The sequence below is a fragment of the Lepidochelys olivacea genome, assembly GCF_965140295.1.
Source record: "Lepidochelys olivacea isolate rLepOli2 genome assembly, chromosome: 6".
NCBI lineage: Eukaryota > Metazoa > Chordata > Testudines > Cheloniidae > Lepidochelys > Lepidochelys olivacea.
The window spans coordinates 49,565,628-49,586,401 of NC_140416.1; the positions used below are offsets into that span (position 1 = coordinate 49,565,628).

The 20,774-nt window shown below is 40.5% G+C and overlaps 1 long non-coding RNA gene across 2 annotated transcripts in view; it reads right to left on the reverse strand.

The window, feature by feature from the left end:
* Positions 1-322: 322 nt before the first annotated feature.
* The window catches only part of LOC311523004, a 39,974-nt gene continuing 19,522 nt past the window's right edge, over positions 323-20,774 (reverse strand). Inside the window, exons 2-4 of one of the 2 annotated variants that reach the window (XR_014712235.1) lie at positions 12,728-12,791; positions 5,454-5,532; positions 323-1,560 (exon numbers count right to left, since the gene is read on the reverse strand). This is a non-coding gene — a long non-coding RNA (uncharacterized lncRNA). The remainder of the gene's footprint in view (positions 1,561-5,453; positions 5,533-12,727; positions 12,792-20,774) is intronic. The other variant, XR_014712234.1, reaches the window with a different exon arrangement.

Genomic DNA, 20,774 nt, shown 5'->3' on the forward strand with positions numbered 1-20,774 from the left:
TTCCCCATCGGTTTGTAGTCAGTGGAGCCCTCTAATGCTAAAGTCTGTCCGCTTTCAGTCAAAGCTTAAAATCTTACATTTTTTAATGCTGAAGGAAGTTGAGCACAGGGTTCAGAATTAGAGGATCCTGAATTCTAATAATCATTCTGGCACAGATGTACTGTGTGGCCTTGAACAAATCACTTTACCTTTTTGTCTTCGTTTTCACATCTGTAAAATAAGGATATAATACCTACCCACTTATACCACAAGGGTGCTGTAAGGATTACTTATTGTCTGAACAATGCTTTGAGCATATAAAGTACTATGTAAATGAGTATTATTATTGTTTAAAGTAGGCATATTAACACCATCTTTACAGAAACGTTATGAGGCTTAATTATTGAACGTTTGCAGAGTGCATTCACATCTTCGGTTTAGACAACATGTTGAAGGAAATAAATATATTGGACTCTGTTCTCTATTAATACTCTGCTGCTAGCATGAAAGGGCATGATTAAAGATTATGAAAGCAAATTATACTCCAGCGTTTGTGATCACTACTAACTAGAAACAGCAGATAAATATAGCTGGACTTCAGCACCTTGATCCCATCAAATAATGTGCTGATTCCTTAAGCTCCTGGTGGCTCTTCTCCATTTAGTACTCAAATCCAGGTCACCCCCAGTTTCAAAATTGAATTGCATGACTGGGACACAATAACAACATACAGCAGCACAGAAACTGTCTTTCTTAAAGGATTTATAGATTTCAGAGAATGCTATCTGGAATGCCACCTCTGCCCACATCACTGATTCATGAGTTCATCTCTAGTAAGACAGCAGCAGAATTACTTTGCTATAGAGAAGTGATAACATCTTGGGGGAGAAAAGGGTCATACTGTCACTTGCTGAATATCATACAACATAAAACTCAAATACTAGAACACTGTAAAAACTCATCACGTATCTCACAAAATGAGGGCCTTGCTGCTGGGATTCTGTCAGGCGACAATTTTTACTTTAGATAATCAAAGTCACTTCATCTGTCTCTCAGCATAACAATGGTAACTTCTCCTTTCCCAACTCCCGCAAAGGTTATTGGCTGTATTGTCAATCTTTCTTCAGCATTTGTCGGTATGTACTATATGTTCTTCCTTTACAATAAAATAAAACACGCACGCACACACAGAGTTAGCCAGTCTCCAAAATAATTGTAGTGACCTTTGGATGCATTTCATATGCACCTCTATGCTTGAAACTCATGTCTTCTGCCACTGCATGCTCCATTTTACATTTGCCTCCTCTAATTTTGTTCAGGTCAGGGTCAACAGCAGTGACAAGGTATATGACTAGCAACATTATAACGCTGTGATCTTGCCTCAGTGGGCAGCTTTCTATACGTGAAGCACAGCTAGCTTTTTCCAGGAAAAGAGTGAACCGCACACAGAGTTGAAAGAGCTGTTTCAAGAGACAGGACTTAAATGTCGTCATACCACTGAAGGCATAGGCACTGTATATGCACAACCTCTCAGAAGTCTTCTCTCCTCATATTACCATTGATATGCATTTTCTCAGTAACCTAAAGGGAAAATGAGAAACAGTCAGATTTTACGTTCTTAAAAGCAGGGGTGCTGGAACAATTTGTATAGTGGGGGCGCTTAGAGCCATTGACCCAAACTGTATACCCTGTAAATAATGGAAATTACTTCAAGCCAGGGGGTGCGGCAGCACTCCTAGTTCCAGCACCTATGCTTAAATGTATGCACAACTGTTTCTGTAATATGAGATTTCTACTATTTATATATGCATCCATACACTGTGTATATACAGCATCTAATAGCACGTACATACCCTTTCCATGTTTAAAAGGCTATGCAGATGTTAGCCAGTTAATTAGTTCTTGACATAATTCACAATATTATTATTCCTGTTTTATAGGTGGGGAAACTGAGACACATTGAGACTACATGACATGCCCAAGATGACAGAGGAAGTCAGTAACAGAACTGGCATTATTTTGGAGGATTTTGGTTTGTCTTAAAGTGATTTTAAAGTATAACCACTTCAAAAGATTAAGGCAGTTTAAGAGTTTAAATTTTGAGACATTAAGAAACAAAGCCATCTTGTCTCCTTACAAAGCTTTGAGCATAAATTGCATTAAGGATTAAAAGTGACTCAAGTGCTGAAGCCACCTTAAATGGTAAAATCACCTTTAATCTCTATCACACCATTTAATTTTAAATTGTTTTGAGAATTTAAGGGTGACGGGTCAGCTTGTGTGCACAAGAAATGGGCTTTGGTTGGATAACAAAGCTTGAGTTCAGCAAGAGAAAGAAATGGAAAAGACTCTGTCCTGAGATAAGGAGCTCTATACCTGGGAGCAGGGACTCTGCCAAGAGTCCTATTTTGCTCTGAGTTCCTCACTTGGAGACTCTGTGCTCTGTATGAAGGACTCCACAGAGATGCCCAACCAAGCTGGGGTGGTAGCAGTAAAGTGCTCACTTCACAGGACTCCAGCTCACCTGGCTGGTGAAAGCACAGCTGAAATCCCTGAGCTGGACCGGGTAGCTGCTCATCAGAAATGGACCCTGGCAGTATAGTTCTATCAGGATTGAACCAGACCAGCAGCAGAGAGTCACCTTGGATGCATGCTGGTTACCACTGAGAATGACTTTATCTGTGGGTGGTGGTTTGGTGAGTTGGGTTTATGGCAAGACAGGACTCTAGACCTCCATTACCTGGCAGATCATGTATTATTTTGGACTAGGAAGGTTTCCCTCCTGCTGTGTTAATTTTGGGTTGCTTATATGACTAATATATCTCTTTCAGGTCTCTTTTATACAGAGACACTTGAATTCCATGTCCTAATAAACCACTGAGTCCTTGCAAATGGGAGAAAAAACACTTGCAAAGATGATCAAGGAGGCTTTATTTTTATTTTGCCATGAAGATATAAGAATATGGCACTGGAAGGGGGCTTGACTCGGAGTTTTATTTATTATCCCAGATGGACGCCTAGACTCACTGAACCCAGCTCTTGTTGCTGCTATTGGCACCAGCAGAAGTGAAACACCCTGCAGCACCTCGCTCTAGACGTTGAGGGAAAGAAACTCCCATACAACAGGTGTTTGCTTAAAAACAAGATTAAAATAGAGTGAAAATCCTATTAAAATGAAAGAAATAGTTTACATAACATGCCTCATTTGAACAGATTGCAAAATTCCAATGAGGCAGACTCCCCTTAATGTAGTTACAGAAAAGAAAGGAAAATCATATATGACTAGAAATCAAACCTCTTCTCTGAGTTCCCGTGGTCAGAATGAAAGTCTCCTGCTGTTGCACCTATGTATCCCACCCATTTCTTCTCCCCCACCTCCCAGTTTATAAATCTAGCCATCAGGGCAATTCCCCCCCCCCATTTTCTGTAACAGCTTTCTGTAGATAAAATACAGGGCAGGAATTGCCTCTTCCATTATACTAAGCATGAGGGAAGGACTTTTAGCAAAGAACAACCTCTGCCTTTGAAATGCCCAACCAAAGTACACAACGTTGTTGTAGCTGTATCAGTCCCAGGACCTCACCAATGAAAGTACAGCCTTTCACAGATCATTAGGACGGTCTGGCTCCAGTTTATTCAGACCTCTTTTTAAACCCATTTTTAATATATTTTTTTCTTGCCATGAATTATAAAATTAATGACAAACCCCAACCCCTGTCATAGTAGAACTCCCTAATTACCTAAGGGAGATAGCTGTCATTTTGAGCTTCAGTTCAAGATCATTAGTACTACACTCTCTCATGGAGAAATTATTTTAGTTTTGTATTGCTTTCCCTTCACCTAAGATAAATAGCACTCAGGCTGAAAAGTATATGGATACTATTATTTTTATGTTGCTATTTGTTCTTAGAAAACATAAGTGAGCAATATTTTCCACCTAATGAAAATTAAGTGCTTTAGGATTATCTGATGATCTTGCTTGCAATAGTCAGCTAACAGGAAACATTTTTTCCTATAGTTAAACAAGCGGGGAAGAAAAGGTGGTTATCAACCGAAAAATACGACTGGATTTTTATAAAAGGTATTTTTAAAAATACTGATCCTACTCTTCACCAGAGGTGCATGCTATTAGGAAGCACATAATTCACACTGTAGTTACTGTCAAACTAAAGATTAGCATAATTCCTTTAAAAATAAATAAATAAATAAATACATAAATACATAGTTTGCCTCATAGTGTGCTGGATAGATGGGAGAAAAGAAACATTTGAGCTGAGTGTAAAACATTTTGTTTCTACTAAGCTATTCAAATAGCTTTTTCGACAAGATAACTACCTTCCAATTTTTGTAAACTTGCATATTTTTGGGTAGAAAAGTGATGATATTTTGGAAGAATTTTAAATTAAAAGGATTTTTTTTGGTCATTACTTTTTTCACGCTGTCTGTTTAAAGCAAAAAAAAAAAAAAAAAAGCCATTCAAGCTGTTGAAAGATTACTTTCATTTTTAAATTGTCACACAGCACCAAAAAGTGGTGTCAAACTCCCTTGCGTGCGAGGAATTAAAAAAGATGCCCCAGCTTCAGAGTGCCATTGTCTGACAGGAATATGTTTTCCTATCCATTTGTGTCAGTACATTCAGCAGAAAAGTGTGTGTGGGGAAAATAATTAACGCTTGAAATACTTTCAGGAAAAGAACTTCTCTGGCTTTTGTTTCAAATGAACCACAACAATTTAGTTATTGAGTCCCACGGCAGCAGAAAATCACGCTGGCCAGTACTGTTAAATCACGCAGAATGGTTTTATAGACTTGACTGCTGCTAGATGAGACTTAGTCAAAGCTGTCATATTTACTGGGGCTGGGCTCAAGGCAGACAGCATCCTGCGTTTTCTTGGAAGGAACTTAACCCGCTGTGTGTAAACACCTAGAAGGCAGGATGGTCCAATGGACACAATACAGGACTAGGAGACCTATGTTCTATTTCTGGGTTTCCCAGAATTTTCAAAGCCTGTTAGTGTATGTCTACACTGCAGTTAGGCACCCATGACTGACCCTTGCCAGCTGACTTGGGCTCATGGGGGTTGGGCTTAAGGGGCTGTTTAACTGCGATGTAGACATTCGAGCTAGGGCTGCAGCCAAAGCTCTGGGACCCTGCCACCCCACAGGGTCCTAGAGCCCAGGGTCCAGCTGAAGCCCAAATGTCTACATTGCAATAAACAGCCTCTTAGCCTGAGTCCCATGAGCCTAACACAGACCAGCCATGTATTTTTAATCTCCGTATAAACATCTTCTTAGATGCCTAAGTGGAAGGTGGATGTGTATAAGTGACTTTCCAATGAGTGACCTCTCTAGGCTCAAAGAAAGATCTCTGAGCACTGGGGATATGACTGAGTATAGGCAGGCAAGTGGAATTTTCTAACTGGACAAAGTGGTGGCTAGCAAGACTTAGGCATGTTAAAGTTAAGTCTGTTCATACCACATCTAAACTGATAGGCACTGATCCAGGTTATCCACTTCAGAGCCACGTGTGTGCTGTGGAGAACATCTGAGGTTTTCTGCTAATAGAAAAAGTGGTTAGTGAAAGAAACACCACACACATTGTGATGCAAATGTAATTTTTTTTAAGGATATTGGGTACAGGATAAAAGGCACATTTAAGGAAAAAAGAACACCTTGGCAAGAAGGATAGAAGAAACACTTAGCATTTTCTCTTAGTCTTTTGGAGGGTGACTCTGGGGTCAGTTGAAAGTGTACCCTGGCCAGTCAAGTGTTTCAAATGGAAAACACATAATTAGAAATCCTTATAACTTATCAGAACAGCAGTCCTTCTCATCCAGTGTCTTTTCACTATCAGTGAGCAGCTCCTGATGCTCAGAGAAAGGTCAAGGCTCATTTACTGTACAAGGGAAGCTTCTTTCTATACTCCTTCAGTTATAGGATGGCTTGTGCCCTGAAGCATGTGGTTCCAAATATTCATATTTTTATTCTATCTAATATAACTTGATGTTTCAATTATCTATATATATGTCAAATCCTTTTTTAAACCCTGCTAAACTGTTGGCCTCAATGGCACCTTGTGGCAAGGAGTTCCACAGGTTAATAGGTTGTTGTGTAAAAAAGGGACACTTTAATTAGGTTTTAATTTGTTGCCTTTCAACATCCTCAAATGTTCCCTTCTTTTTGTACAATGAAAAAAGAGTAAATAGCAGAGCCAGACTTACTTTCTTTCTACCATTCATTATTATTTGAGTAACTATCATAACACCTTTTGTTTCCTCTCTAAAATAAACTGCTCCAGTCTTTTTCAATCCCATTTGGAAGCCTTTTTATGCCTCTAGTCATTTTTGTTGCCTATGTCTGTCTGAATTACTTCTATTTCTGCTGTACCTTCTTTGAGATGGGGTGACCAGTGCTGACTGCTAAATGCCAGGTGAGCGCATACCATTTATCCATATAGTAATGTTAGAATGTTTTCAGTTTTATTCTCCAACCTATTCTTTAATGCATCCTAACATTGTTTGCTTTTACTACATCAGAGTTTTTCATTGAGTTGTCCACAATGGGTGCCCAGATTGTAATTTGGAGACATTTCAGAGGAAATAGCCTGGTGGTCCATGTCCAGTAAAGGCAGGGGTGAAAAGGGTTGAAGGACGGAAGGTTGTGAGGATTGATCTGTGGTAATGACCTAGGTGGTAATTGATCTAGGGGTAATGACCTAAAATAAGCAGAGCAAGAGACAAACTCATGGAGTCAGCTATTCCAGTTAGGTTCTGTGCTAAAGTGCTGAGGGAGTTAGAACCCCACTTTCAGTTTCTACAGTCATGCAGGTTCAGCTTACTGATCACTGATAGGTGAGTGCCATCTATTCTTTGATCTATGCTGTGAGCACCAAATTCTGTGCAGAATGACCCAGTAGGAGAACATTAACACCTCCTCCTCCTTGGTTAAGCCCTCTGGGCCCTGCCCTCCACAGGTACTTTTGCAGGACAAGGTACTCTGATATGATCTCTGTAGTGGCACTGAGAAAACCATATTCTTCCTCTGCATAGGCATGGTGCCAGTCCAGAACTCTGTGTCTCCTGCTGACAGGACAAGGGGAAAGGATTATTCACTGCCCTTTTTGCTCAGGTCCATAAGAAACTAGAGTTGGCTTTCCGGTGAAGGGTTGTCAGGGAAGAGTCAGGACATAAATGTTTTATGCCTAACACAATATTATCTCCCTTATTTGCCATTTCAGGTGTATCCCCTCTAGGTCTGGACAGAACTTTCCATTCAAAGTCCTGGCTTGCTGGGGTGGACTCCTCTTTTGGGCTGGGGGGAAAGGGGATTCATGGGGAGGAGGCTCTGGTTGTCTTGATAGTTCTGTGGGCAAAGAACCTGTTACAAGGTTTCTCTGTTTGTTTGTTTTGTTTTGTTTTGTTTTTTTCATAGATTCCATGGCCAGAAGGAAGCACTGTGATTATGTAGTCTGACTTCTGTATAACACAGGCCATAGAATTTCCCCAAAACAATTCCTAGAGTATATCTTTTAGAAAAACATCTGGTCTTGATTTTAGAAAGGTCATTGATGGAGAATTCACCATGATCCTTGGAAAATTGTTCCAATGGTTAATTACTCTAAGTGTAGTTTTTTTTAAAAAAAGTCTTGTTTATGGTCTGAATTTGTCTCGTTTCAACTTCCACCCATTATCGTGTTATACCATTCTCTGCTAGACTGAAGATCCCATTATTAAATATTGATTTCCCATGTAGGCACTTATAGATTGTATTCAAGTCACCCTTTAACCTTCTCTTTGTTAAGCGAAACAGATTGTGCTCCTTCCGTCTATCACTATAAGGCATATTTTCCTATCCCTTATTCATTCTCGTGTCTCTTTTCTGAACCCTCTCAAATTTTATTAATACCCTTTTTGAACTGTGTGCAGAGCTGGGCACAGTATTCTAGCAGCAGTTGCACCACTGCCAAATACAGAAACAAAATAACCTCTCTACTCCTACTTGAGATTCCCCTGTTTAGGCATCCCAGGATCACATTGGCTTTTTTTTGGCTATGGAATCCCCCTGGGAGCTCATGTTCAGCTAATTATCCATCATTACCTCCATATCCTTTTACAGAGTCACTGCTTCTCAGGATAGAATCCCCCATCCTGTAAGTATGGCCTATATTCTTTGTTCCTAAATATATACATTTAACAATATTAAAATGCATATTGTTTGCTCACCCCCAGATTACAAAGCAATCCAGATCACTCTGAATCTGTGACCTATCTTTTTCAATATTTACCACTGTTCCATTTTTTGTGTCACCTGCAAATTTTATCAGTGACGATTTTATGTTTTTTTCTAGGTCTTTAATAAAAATGTTAAGTAGCATCGGGCAAGAACTGATCCCTGCACAACTCCAATGACAACACACCATCTCAATGATGATTCCCTATTTACATTTACATTTTGAGACCTATTTCTTAGCCAATTTTTAATCTATTTTATGTGGCATGTAATTTTATATCATTCTAGGTGGGCTGTCAATTAATCAGTTAACACAAGGGACTAACGCAAAACAAATGAACATTTTTTTTAATGAGTGTTAATTGCACACATCTGTTTTGACCCTCTTCACTTACTATATTTCATCACTTGGTGGACAATGGCACAGCTCTACTGTGTTCTCATGATTTGGAGTGTTTAAATATCGGAAAAAGTTAATGGAGCAAAGCAACAAAAGTTCAGGTCTTTTGAATGGGAAGTTTATTTAAAAAAAAAACTTCTGGATGGTTCTCTGGATAAAAAGATGGTTATCTATAGCTATTGCAAAGTTGAGTTCCAATACCAAGTCTGCATGCCACCTATGCGCTAAACATGCTTTCACTTCCCGTTCTTGTGCTACAGATAACCCACCAACAGCAAATGAATCCCACCAGCCACAACAGAGTAACCTTACAGAGTTTCAGGATCACTACAAGCCCATGGATCAAATAAAGTACAACAGCTTAACCAAAGCTATTGCAAAGCGGATAGCTACGGACTGCAGACCACTCAACACTATAAACAGAGGGCTAAGAGATGTTATTCAAATTGCATCTTCCAATCAGTCATATACCTTGCCATTCTGAGGAACCGTTGCATCACGAATACATGACTTATATCACAACTAGAAGACTACACGTTGGAGCTTCTGAAAAATGCACTAGCTCTTGCTTTGACTAGTGATCACTGGAAATCCTTGAGTAATCACATCTATCTTTGACTTGTGGCACACCTGATTGATGCTGCATGGACATTGCAGTCATTTGTTTTAACAGTAACTCCTATTGAAGAGAGACACATGCTGAAATGTGCAGTGAGTTTCTTGGATGTTGCAAAATAATGGAATATTCAAGAAAAGGTAACAACAATTAGTACTGACAGTGTACCTAATATGACAGCAGTAGCCAATCATTTTGTCTTTTGAACACATGACATGCATTGCTCACAGTCTGCCGCGATCCATTACAGTAGTGCTCAGGGATGACGGCTTTGGAAACGTGCTGGCAAAATGTAGAAAACTTGTGGGCCATTTCAAACACAATCCAGCTAACAGTACAGAGCTAGAAATACAAGCTGCAAATGTATAGAAACAAGAACCTCTTGTACAAGATATTTCAACCAGATGGAACTTCATGTTGGGTATGGTTCAGCGCCTCCTTAGAAATAAAGCTGCTATCACAGCCCCATTAGCTCTTCAAAACCACAGTCTATCAGTGCCAACAAGTAGAGATTTTGAAAAACTGCAAAAGCTAGAAACATTACTTGAACCCTGCAGGGTTCGTGACTGAACTCCTTGGGGGAGAATTGTATGTCTCCTGCTCCATGGTTTTACCTGTATTCTGCCATATATTTTATGTTAAGGCAATCTTGGATGATGACCCAGCATATGCTGTTTGATTTAAGAACACTTTCACTGAAGATCTGACAAAACGCAAAGAGAGTACCAATGTGAGATTTCTAAATACAGCTACAGCACTCGACCCAAGGTTTAAGAATCTGAAGCGTATTCCAAAATCTGAGAGGGATGAGGTGTGGAGCATGCTGGCAAAATTATTAACAGAGCAACATTCAGATGCAGAAACTACAGAATCCAAACCACCAAAAAAGAAAATTAACCTTCTATTGGTGACATCTGACTCAGATGATGAAAATGAAGGTGTGCTGATCCTCACTGGTTTAGATAACAGCTTCTGCTTGATAGTAATCAGCATGGAAGCATGTCCTCTGGAATGTGTTTGAAGCATGAAGGGGCATATGAGTGTTTAGCATATCTGTCACATAAATACCTTGCAAGCTGGCTACAACAGTGCCATATGAATGCCTGATCTCACTTTCAGGTAACACTGTAAATAAGAAGCAGGAAACATTATCTCCTGTAAATGTAAACAAACTTGTTTGTCTTAATGATTGGCTGAACAAAGGGAACAGCTACATGCCCAAAGGCCCAACAAGGCTTCAAATCCAAATACTCTGTCATGATGCCCCTTTTGCAGGGCACTTCAGCCTCTTCAAAACTCAAGACCTGGTACCAAGGAGCTTCTGGTGGCTGTCCCTATGCACTTCTGTAGCAACTTGCATAAAGTCCTGTGATCAGCATCATGGTAGGGAAAAAGGTCTAGTTATCTGCCTGAAAACTTAAGTCCACTCCTACACCTGCAAAGCTGGGCCATCAGTCCTTAGGGCCCTTCCATGCCACAGAACAGAATGCAGACTGGATGCTACAAAATTAATTACCAGCATCTTTTAAGGTCTTCCCCATGTTTCATGTCTCCCTTTTTAAAACTGTATGCTCAGAATACCTTCCCACAACACACCACTCCTCTCTCCTGCTAATAGCAGTTTGGGGCCAAGAGGAATACATGATCAGGCAAATTCTAGACTCCCGATGAGTCCAAGGAAAACTCCAGTATTTAACAGATTAGGCAGGATATGGCCCAGACAATTGACCATGGGAACTTTTGCAGAACATGTCCACTCTCCAGAATGCCTGCTCACCTTTCACCAAATACCCAGAGAAACCCAGCCCTACGGCTCTTGGAAGGCCCCCTCAAAGGGGGGAATACAGTCAGGGGTCAGGCTAGCTAAAATGAGCTGCTGGCCTACTTCCCTGCTAACTTTGATACTAGGCAACTAATAGACCAAAATGTACTGCTCTGGAATGAACTGACTGGCTGCAGGGCCAGCCGCCTGGTTTATAAGCTCAGCAACAACAGCAGAGCACTGGCTGCTAAACATGCCTTGGTCCCTGGCCCTAGCCCCCAGTTCTCTCCTGGTTTTGAATTCTCAGTTCTGACCCTCACCTATGCCTCATAGCAGTGAGTCTGGTTAACCTTTTGACTTCAGCTTTGGTTTCTGACTCTTGGCTATGCCTTTGACTGGGGCTCTTTGGCTTACCCTGGGGCTTAGGCTTTGGCTTCTGCCTCCCAGTTCTGACCCTTGACCCTTGGCCAGACTTTTGGTCCAACCATGAGGTCCGACCACACATAACTTGATCACTGACACAGGTATGGCTCAGTAACTCCAACTGGGTTATAAAGGAGAAGAGAGTGGCTCTTGAAGGAGAGAGAAGTAGGGAACTAAGAGGAAGGAAATTCTATGTACAGTCCAATTGAGGGAGGAAACTTAGGGCTTAAATTTATGTTTTGACTTACCAGCAAAGCCAAGTCCTAGATACTGAGTGAGTTTTGACCCTGCCTCAGAATCTCTGCTCTCAGCATGTGGTAGGAATTCATGCTTTAAAAGCCATGACCTTGGCTTCAGTATTATCTTTTTCTGTTTCAGCTATTCACCCTTTATTTTATCCTCAGATTGCTCTATTCTTTGTGGCATATTATTTTACCTTTTGAGTCTGCATCCAGCCTCAGCTCATTTCAGCCAAAACAAACAGCTGTAACCTGGAGATGTGTGTGAATAGATTGCTAGGAGTGACAGGATTATTGGAATTAACGACTGGCTTCCCAGTGAATTTTCACCCATACCTTGTTCTCTCAACTGTTTTGAAGTGAGAATTGAGACCAGGTACAGCAAGTGCCAGGTTCAGTAGAGAACATATTTCAAAATAAAGCTCTTATGGTATTGAAAGATGGGCGGTGGTGGGAGGGAAGTGAAATTTTGTGAACACTGGCTGTTTCAATTAGAGCAGGCAAAACAATGAGACTCATGCCAAAAAACATTGAACTGCTGTGACCCTGTATATATGGGTTCAGAATCAGTTCAGAAGGAATTTTTTTCTGAAGCAGCTCCAGGGAGGTCACCCAGCCTAATATCTTCACAATAAAATATTTTCTATCATTACCAACAAGACAAGGACCTTTAGAGTTATTGCTGCCTTCTGCATTCTTATCTCACCCCACTGAATAGAAGGATAGTCAAGCTTCATAATGACAGGTTTCAGAGTAACAGCTGTGTTAGTCTGTCTTTGCAAAAAGAAAAGGAGTACTTGTGGCACCTTAAACCAATTTATTTGAGCATGAGCTTTCATGAGCTACAGCTCACTTCATCGGATGCATACCGTGGAAACTGCAGAAGACATTATATACACACAGAGACCATGAAACAATACCCCCCTTCCACCCCACTGTCCTGCTGGTAATAGCTTATCTAAAGTGATCATCAAGTTGGGCCATTTCCAGCACAAATCCAGGTTTTCTCACCCTCCACCCCCCCCCACACAAACTCACTCTCCTGCTGGTAATAGCTATTTATGTATAGTGTGCCACATACCTCATAACAGCTGCATGGAAAGATGGAATGGAAGTCTTCATCACTCTACCCCTCTTCGCAACTCCTTAAGAATTATTATTTTAATAAAGTTTTAAATGTTAAATACTTTCTAAAGCTTATTTTAAAAATAATAAAGGAGACTGACGAGATAAGCCTCAACTCTAGCCATTTAGACTAATCATTGGTTTAGGATATAATTTAGCAAAAATATAACCCAATTGGCAACGTGATGCAAAACCAAATAATCTGCCAGTTAGTCCATCTCTAGCTATCAGGTAGCTGAAAAATCAGAGAACAGAAACATTCATAATAATGCTGAGATCATACCATCCGCTTCTGCTAGTGGGGATGTTGGAAATCAAGCTGATCTTTTCTTGAAACAGGAAATGGGAACTGCCGTCCCATGGCATCATATGCTCTTTCTCTCACTCCACCCCTGTCCCCCCCCCCCCCTTCCCCCAGTCTCCTGGTAAACAAGGGAGCATTTCTACTGGAAAAAATAGTTCCATGGAGCATTGATATGGGGGCAGATGGAGCAAGAAATCATTTTATACTCCACATTATCATACCCTGTTAACCACATTGTGCTCCATTTAGAAAGCCCCATGGGACTTAATCTGTGGGAAATAAAAAGAAACATGCTCAAACTTCTATTCAGATACCCTGCTGAAATTAACAAAATATCAGCAAATGCAGGGACAGCTACAATTGCCATGGGCAGCCATTCTGTGGTCTCCAAAAGAAATAAGACTATGAAATTTTACCTCCATCAACCAAGTATGCATGATCAAACAGCCATATATTTTAAGGACAGGGATGACAGATAAAACATATTTGATCATTAAGGGTATGTCTACACTGCAGCTGGGAAGGAGTGCCATGCTAGCCCAGGTCGAGCTAGCATGCTAAAACTAATGGCATGAATTCTGCTGCCTAAGGCTGGAGCTCGGCCACTCAAGCCCAACTGACCCCTTCTGCTTGAGACCCTGATCAATGTTTAGCATGCTAGCTCGAGCTCTACTAGCATAAGTCTGGGAGGCTCACTCCCAGCTGCAGTATAGACATGCCATAAGGGGGGTTCATCATCGTGAATAACAATCCAGAGAGTTACTAACCTATTGTATGTAACTGCCGTGACCTCAGCGGAATTTGCCTGATTGAACATGGTGTGCCATTTACATGATTAACTGAAGCTGGTTTTGACTGAAGTATTTAATTTGTGGTGCAGTGTTGTATATTGTCCATATTGTCTAAACCCTGTCAGAACAGGGTTTAGATCTAGGGTTTTGATTCAAACTATTCTGTAGTTTGGGAACACTTGTGAAATTCCAGTCTTATATAAATAATTGCTTATTTCCAACACCCTCAAAGTTCAGGGGAGTTTAAGTGAGGCCTATCTGTAATAGGGATATCCCTCTCATTCTCTTTTCAGAATGTACATATGTAAGAAACAACTATGAACATATTAAGCATAGATACCAGGGCATTTTAAGATTGTGTATGTGTATAATATATATAAAATTCTCCCAGGATATATAGTATTAATTAGAGCTAGTTCAAAAAATGCAGAAGATTTTTCATGACATTTAAAAAAATATATTTCACAAAAACCTTGTTGATATTTCGACAATTTTCAGCCACTCTAGTTTTTGCATCCCCAGTCGTCATCTTTTCAGAATTTTGTCAGCCAGATTTCTAATATCTTTATATATTTCATACACTTTATTCCACCCATATTATTTTCTGAAACCCCATTTTCTTTTGATTATTTTCCAACCTGAAAGTGGTGCATATTGATTTGACTATCTGACTGCAAACTGTGGGGCAAGGGCAATGTCTGCTTCGCAGTACAAATGAATAATGGATTTTTTGCATTTTTGGAGTAGGAAGTAGCTCCATTTGTTTTCCAGCTGTGAAAATAATGCTTTTGTAGTATTGTAAATATAGGGAGCACAGTTTAGTGGTTACACCAAAAGAAATAAGAGTCAGAACTTCTGGATTCTATGTCCAAATTCTTTCTCTGACCCACTGTAAGAGCCTCGTCAAACCACAGCCTCATATTAATCATTTATACAATGTATGTTATAATATTTAGCTAACTCAAAGGAATATTGTTAAGGTGAATTAATATGCTGTGAGTCTTAGATAAAAGGTGCCATACACAAGTACAAAATTGTTTACTGCAGACACACAGCAGGAAGGCTGGTGTTTAATGCTTTTCTGAAATTGGAAACTGAAGAATTTTATATAAACTGATAAGCTGTAACTTTTCAAACTGCTTTTTCTTTAACCTTTTTTTATATGCAATATATAGGTACAGTATTTTAAAATATAGTATAGCTAGCCTTAGAGATTTTAAGCACTAATCAGGAAGAGTTAAGGATCAGAAAGTCTAACAGTTCTAATTTATAAGTATCAAAAAATCATTAACCTTTTGCCGCTAGGTTTAGGGCCATAGATGTAAAATACATACAGTAACCATAATGAACAACCTGGTACAATTGCAGTGGAAATGTGTATGAGTAGCAGAGTGGAAAACTGACATGAGAGAGTATTCACCAAGCTATTTTATTCCTATGTTTTCTTCGAATGGCACATTAGTTTTCTGCTGTATTAATTTTTTCAACTACCAAATGTTGTTTTGATAGATCTTAAGGCTGGAGGTATTCTGTGCTGGCTGATGGGGCTGGCATTGTACTCATCATGTCATTTTGATGGGGGAAGTCTGGAGCATAGGTTCTGTCATCCTTAGTGATTACCAACGTCCCTTATTCCAAATACTCTTTCCTTTCTTCTAGATTTGTGCAGGTCAGATGTGGCCCCTTATAAATCAAGGCAATGGGCATGAGCTATATTCAAACATTACCAAAGCTTAGGTACAGAGTTTAGCGGAATGCAGGGGAAGGTGGAAATTTTGGATCAAGAGTTTTTTAGTTTGTCCCAGTATAGATACAGGGCTAACCACAAAGTTCAGAGCTTTATAAGAATTTCTATAAAACATGGCAGTCTCCAGAACTGGGTTTTTGAGTCAGAACTATCTTACTAAAGAATAATTATTTCATACATGTTACACAGATTTTCAGTTTATATTGCACCCCCAATCTCTACCTCAGACAAGAGGCAAGCAAGAATTGCAGCTCTGTGTTCTGAAAAGCACAAGGGTTCTTCCCTTTTCTAGAGTGGCTGAGGAAAGTTCCAGCCAGAAGTTCCACAGACAGAGTGCTCTCATTTCTTCTTTCCTGTCAAAATGCAGCCTCAGTTGGTTTGGCCTGAGGAGGGTTTTTTTCCTCCAATGAGTTTGTTTATTTTACACAGCCTTCTACTACTCTATTATCATAAACACCATAGGAGACTCCAAACACACAGTGGTACTATCATCTGGCTTCGTGATTGATACTATAAGGCTTGCTCCTGTGGAGCCTGGACGTTGTGACCCCAGGGAGAAGATACCTAGAGTAGTGAAACTGATCTGAGGTAGGGAAACTTTTGAGGTAAAGGGACAGGTATCAGGAGTGAAAGTTTTCATAAAGAAAAACGTTTATTTTACGTCTCCCTGCTGGTCAGGAGGAGTTGCCAGAGGGTGCAGCTGGTATGGATGTGGGTTAAATAGGAACAGGCTTGATGCCTCTGGGGAAAGATTTGCAGGGCATGTTCCTCATGGCAAATTCTGAGAGTGGTCTCTTAAAGGGGTAGGGATGCAGAAGGGTTTTGCCATGGTCAGGGAGAATCAGAAGAATAAGAGGCTAATGATGGCTTAGCAGCCACATCTAATTTTGACCTTTTCTCTGTAAATGGAAAGGTGGGGGAGGAAGTTAATATGAAGGTGTAGAGAACGTTGGAAATTTTTATGAAAATTATTTAACTCACTTTAACCACACTTTTTAAAATTATTATTTCTTCCTATTTGGTCTTTAGGGGTTAACTTCTTTATAGACAGCCTTGCTCCAGGGCATATGCATTGAATGGACTAATTGCTGGTCACAAGAACGTGTCTGGGAGTTGATATGAATAAACTAGCAAAAACTGTCAACAGGTGAACCTTGGAGATACACTGGAAACCAAGAACTGGGCCATTAATTTTTAACTGCTGTCCCAGGAGACTCTTTGGAATATTGATACATGTCTGACCATAACCTCTCCCCTGCTTGAGCCCATGGGAGAGCCCACATGAAAACAGCCTGTCTAAGACACTCCCGGAAAGACTTAAAAAATATTGCAAAGATAGGATCCCCTGTAATATCATGGCAGAAGGGCTCTTCCTACATAGGTCAATCTACTTTAAAGGACTCCACTGAAGAAGTTTCTAAGCAGAGGGAAAAGTTGCCCAAAAACTATTTTTCTTGAACCCAAGGTTCCTCGCAATACAAAGGGAAGCCTCAGTGAAGATGAGGGAGCCCAGACGTTTGAGAATGAGCATCTGAGAAATAGTGACACTAAGGAAGCATGTTGTAGTGTTTGTTTTCAGTCATGGGTCTCCCAAGGGACCATCGAGGAAAAAATCCTATGTAGCAGTCACAGCTTGTCAGGCTTGGACCTTTGGGGAGGACTGTTTGCAATGGAAGCATTTTCCTAGGATGCCTCAACAAAGATGTATGATTTCACTGCCTTGCATGGGGGACATGGACAAGTAGTTGAGCTCTCCTGTTAAAATCTTTTGGTTCTCTCCTGCACATTGAAAGCAATAATCCATCTGTCTGGCAGCAGAAAATTTTATGTCTGCTTTTATTCTTATAGTGATAGAGAATTTTGCAGGGAAACAGTTTGTAATTAAGAAGGGGATCAGGGACTCGGATGATGCAGTGATCATTTATTTATTTTGGCCTCCATCAAAACTCTTTTTACAATTTTTGCACTATGAAAATATACATGAAATAGTAATGGAATTTTTTACACAATTTAAGTATAAATGAAATGCACATTCTATATGGGGTGTCTCATTATACAAAATGTTCCAGACAAGACTATGATAGGTGTTTGGAATGCAGAATTTAAAGGCACTAGTGAATTTTCACAGATAAATAACTTAGTACAATGTCTTCCCAATATATAGTATTTAGGTTCTGAGCAGGGTTATCTTATGTATTCCATGTAGCCATATACTTGTTTTACTGTAGTTCTACTGAACATTTTAGTGCTGGCTGTGGGGTCAGGAAATGCATATGCTGTGGATCTCATGCTCACGAGACTGAGGACTGCAAGGATTCATTAGATGTGGTATGTCTGGGAACTGTGGACATGTTTATAGACAGTGCCCAGCAGCATGGCACAATAGGGAAAGATCCCAGTTGCACAAGAATCCTTCCTCCTTCCCTGAGCCAGAGTGTCTGAAGATTCCATGTAGCCCTTCAAGGATTAATGAGGCCTCCAGTTTTAGAAGCAGGATCTCTCTACCTTTGGGAGAAGGACTCTGCCATTTTACAAATAAAGGATTGGGTCATGGAAAAATACTAGGAAACACTGAGAGGAAGGATGTTATAGATTGGGGCATGAGCACTAATGATATGGGGAAGCCCGATTCAGAGATCAAGGGAAATGGGATAGGGAAAAGAGAAACTGGGTAAGAAAAATCCACAGGATCCACTGATTTTGAAGAAATCTCAAAAAATTAAGATTGTCCATCTTCCAACAGAGAGAGAGAGAGAGAGAGAGTTTCAATATAGGAAAGGGAAGTAAGAGATCCAATGAGAATGCTGGGATTACAGGAATTGATAGTAGCCTGTTGCATCAGAATCACAAGGCATTTTCACAGTTCTAACAGAAAACAGGTTTTCTATATTAGGCACTGATTCAGGAAATGGAGAGAATAGAGAGGAACCTGTGGATGCATTACAAAAACATTTATTGGAGGATGGAGTTCAGGATGTTGCTCTGCTTGAGCAGATTACGGAAGAAATATTCAAGATGATACCAGGATCTAGGAACTCAGGAGACCATTTAGCTTAGAGTAAGGTGTCAGTAGACAAGAACAAAATACTCAAAAGGAAAAGGTGAGACAACAAAAGAGGTCAGACATAGGGACTAGCAATGTCAACAAGGTCCTCAACTAGGCACAGATGCCTGTGGAGACTCCATCTTGAATGTTCACTGGAGGAAAATGCTCCTTCAGTTTTCAGAGGAGCAAGATTTGGATATAGTGCAGATCCAGAAAACAATACTTTGTTCTTTTAAGTGTGAAATCCAGAGGGATTGGAGGTGGGGCCCATCTTTTTGGTTCACTGGTCCCCATACTTGCAATGGAGAAGGGATACTGTTTTTCACCTATGAAGTAATGGGGCAGAGGGGAATAGAAGTTCACCGAGGGAGAGGTTATTGGTTGATTTTTGTTATTTGACTGTGAGGTATCGCTGTGTTACCAGCGATGGCCCACAACATCAGAAGTTAAGGAAAGATATTTTTTACTAGAATTTTTTCCTTCCTTACTGATGACTTGACAGCTTTTTTGGGAGTGTGTGTGGGGGGGGGCAATGTGGGAGGGTTTTTTTTAGTGTTTCAGCTATAGTGACAGAGAATGAAACAATCAAGGAAATAAAACTTACTTACAGGTGGTAGGTAATGCTGCAGTGTTATAGGGAGTTTTTGGTCATTCTTCTTTTAGAAGCTGTAGGACTTTTACATCTATAGAGATGACTTGGGTAGTTGGTTGAAGAGGGGGTATATGAAAGTTAATATGATGATTGGGCAATGGTAGTGCAGCCAGACCACTGTTTGGTTCCAGCTAAATTCAGTGAATATCGCACAGTGATTTTTGGTTAGAGCTATTGGAAACTAAATATCTGTTTACTCAATACTGTGGTTTCTAGTAGAAAAGACGAAGGTGTCTTTATGGAACAAGCGTCAGTCTGGGGGTATTAGGCATCTCTCATGGAATGGTGGGAATTGACCGAGTAGAATCTGGTGGATTCTTTACAGTTCTTTTCAATATATCTGTATACAATTCATTGAAAGTGTTGTTTAGCATTGCAGGGTCATTTGAAAGATGTTCATAACTGACTGCGAGCTGGGGAACATGAGTGTCGTACAGGAAGAAAAGAAGGCGATGATTCAATATTGAAGGAGGAAAAAGTTGGAAACAGATAAATTTGCCAAGGATCTTAGCATAAAAAATGGGTCAGCAGTCCCAGACATATTTGCAGGATGCCAGGAAGGAAAATGCAGTGGGATATGGGGGAGCTATGGAATCCTGTTACTGGACAGATCCACAGGAACCCAGCTGGCATGTTGAGAATAGTTCAGACATATGACAGAGCAGGGACAACCCAACTCCAGCTTGCAGTATAGCCATATCCAGAGAAGATCAGTTGGAAGATGACCCAGGGGAGAGGAGGCTGAGACTTCCTGCTCTTTTGAGAATGTCTGAGAGAAGAAAGGAGCAGAATATTGGGGATGAACTGAAGTTCAAAGCCAGAAAGGCTGAAAGTGATTTAAGTTTGTATTTTTGTTTTGGGGATTTGTTGAATAATGTCAGGGAAGAATCCTGGCTTTGAAGGAGGAGGAAACTTGGGGGAGCTTGAAAGAAACACAAGTACACAGAGGGCCCAGGAAGGGGCTGTAGGAAAGGACTATTGACAGACTACAGTAGAAAGAAGCCCAAAAAGGTAGCAGAAGGTGGGGCTGAATATAGACAGCCCTTGTCTGATCCATTATATGGTTCCTGGGCTAGAACTTTGAGGAGAGGGATGGCCTGGGTTTCCCTACCGACTACAGGGAAAGTGGTGGGAAACCTCCTTGGAGAGGAGTATAAGGATGACCGAACCCTGAGTGAAGGGTGTGAGGACCATGGGGCTTATAATGGGGGCATGAAAATCTGACATAAGAACATTTGTGTTGTGTTGGATTTTGTTACCCCAGAAGGGGTAAGAACAAAAGATGACCTAGCTGAAAGGCCAAGTCATGAGAAGAGAGATCACCACAAGACCACAATGACAGTTGGCAGAGGGCAGTAGAAGACGAGAGCTAGCTATGCCATGCCCAACCATGAGGGCATGCACCACAAGTGACTCAACTCTTCCACTACAGGGACACATTTTTGACCTCAAACAATTACTCA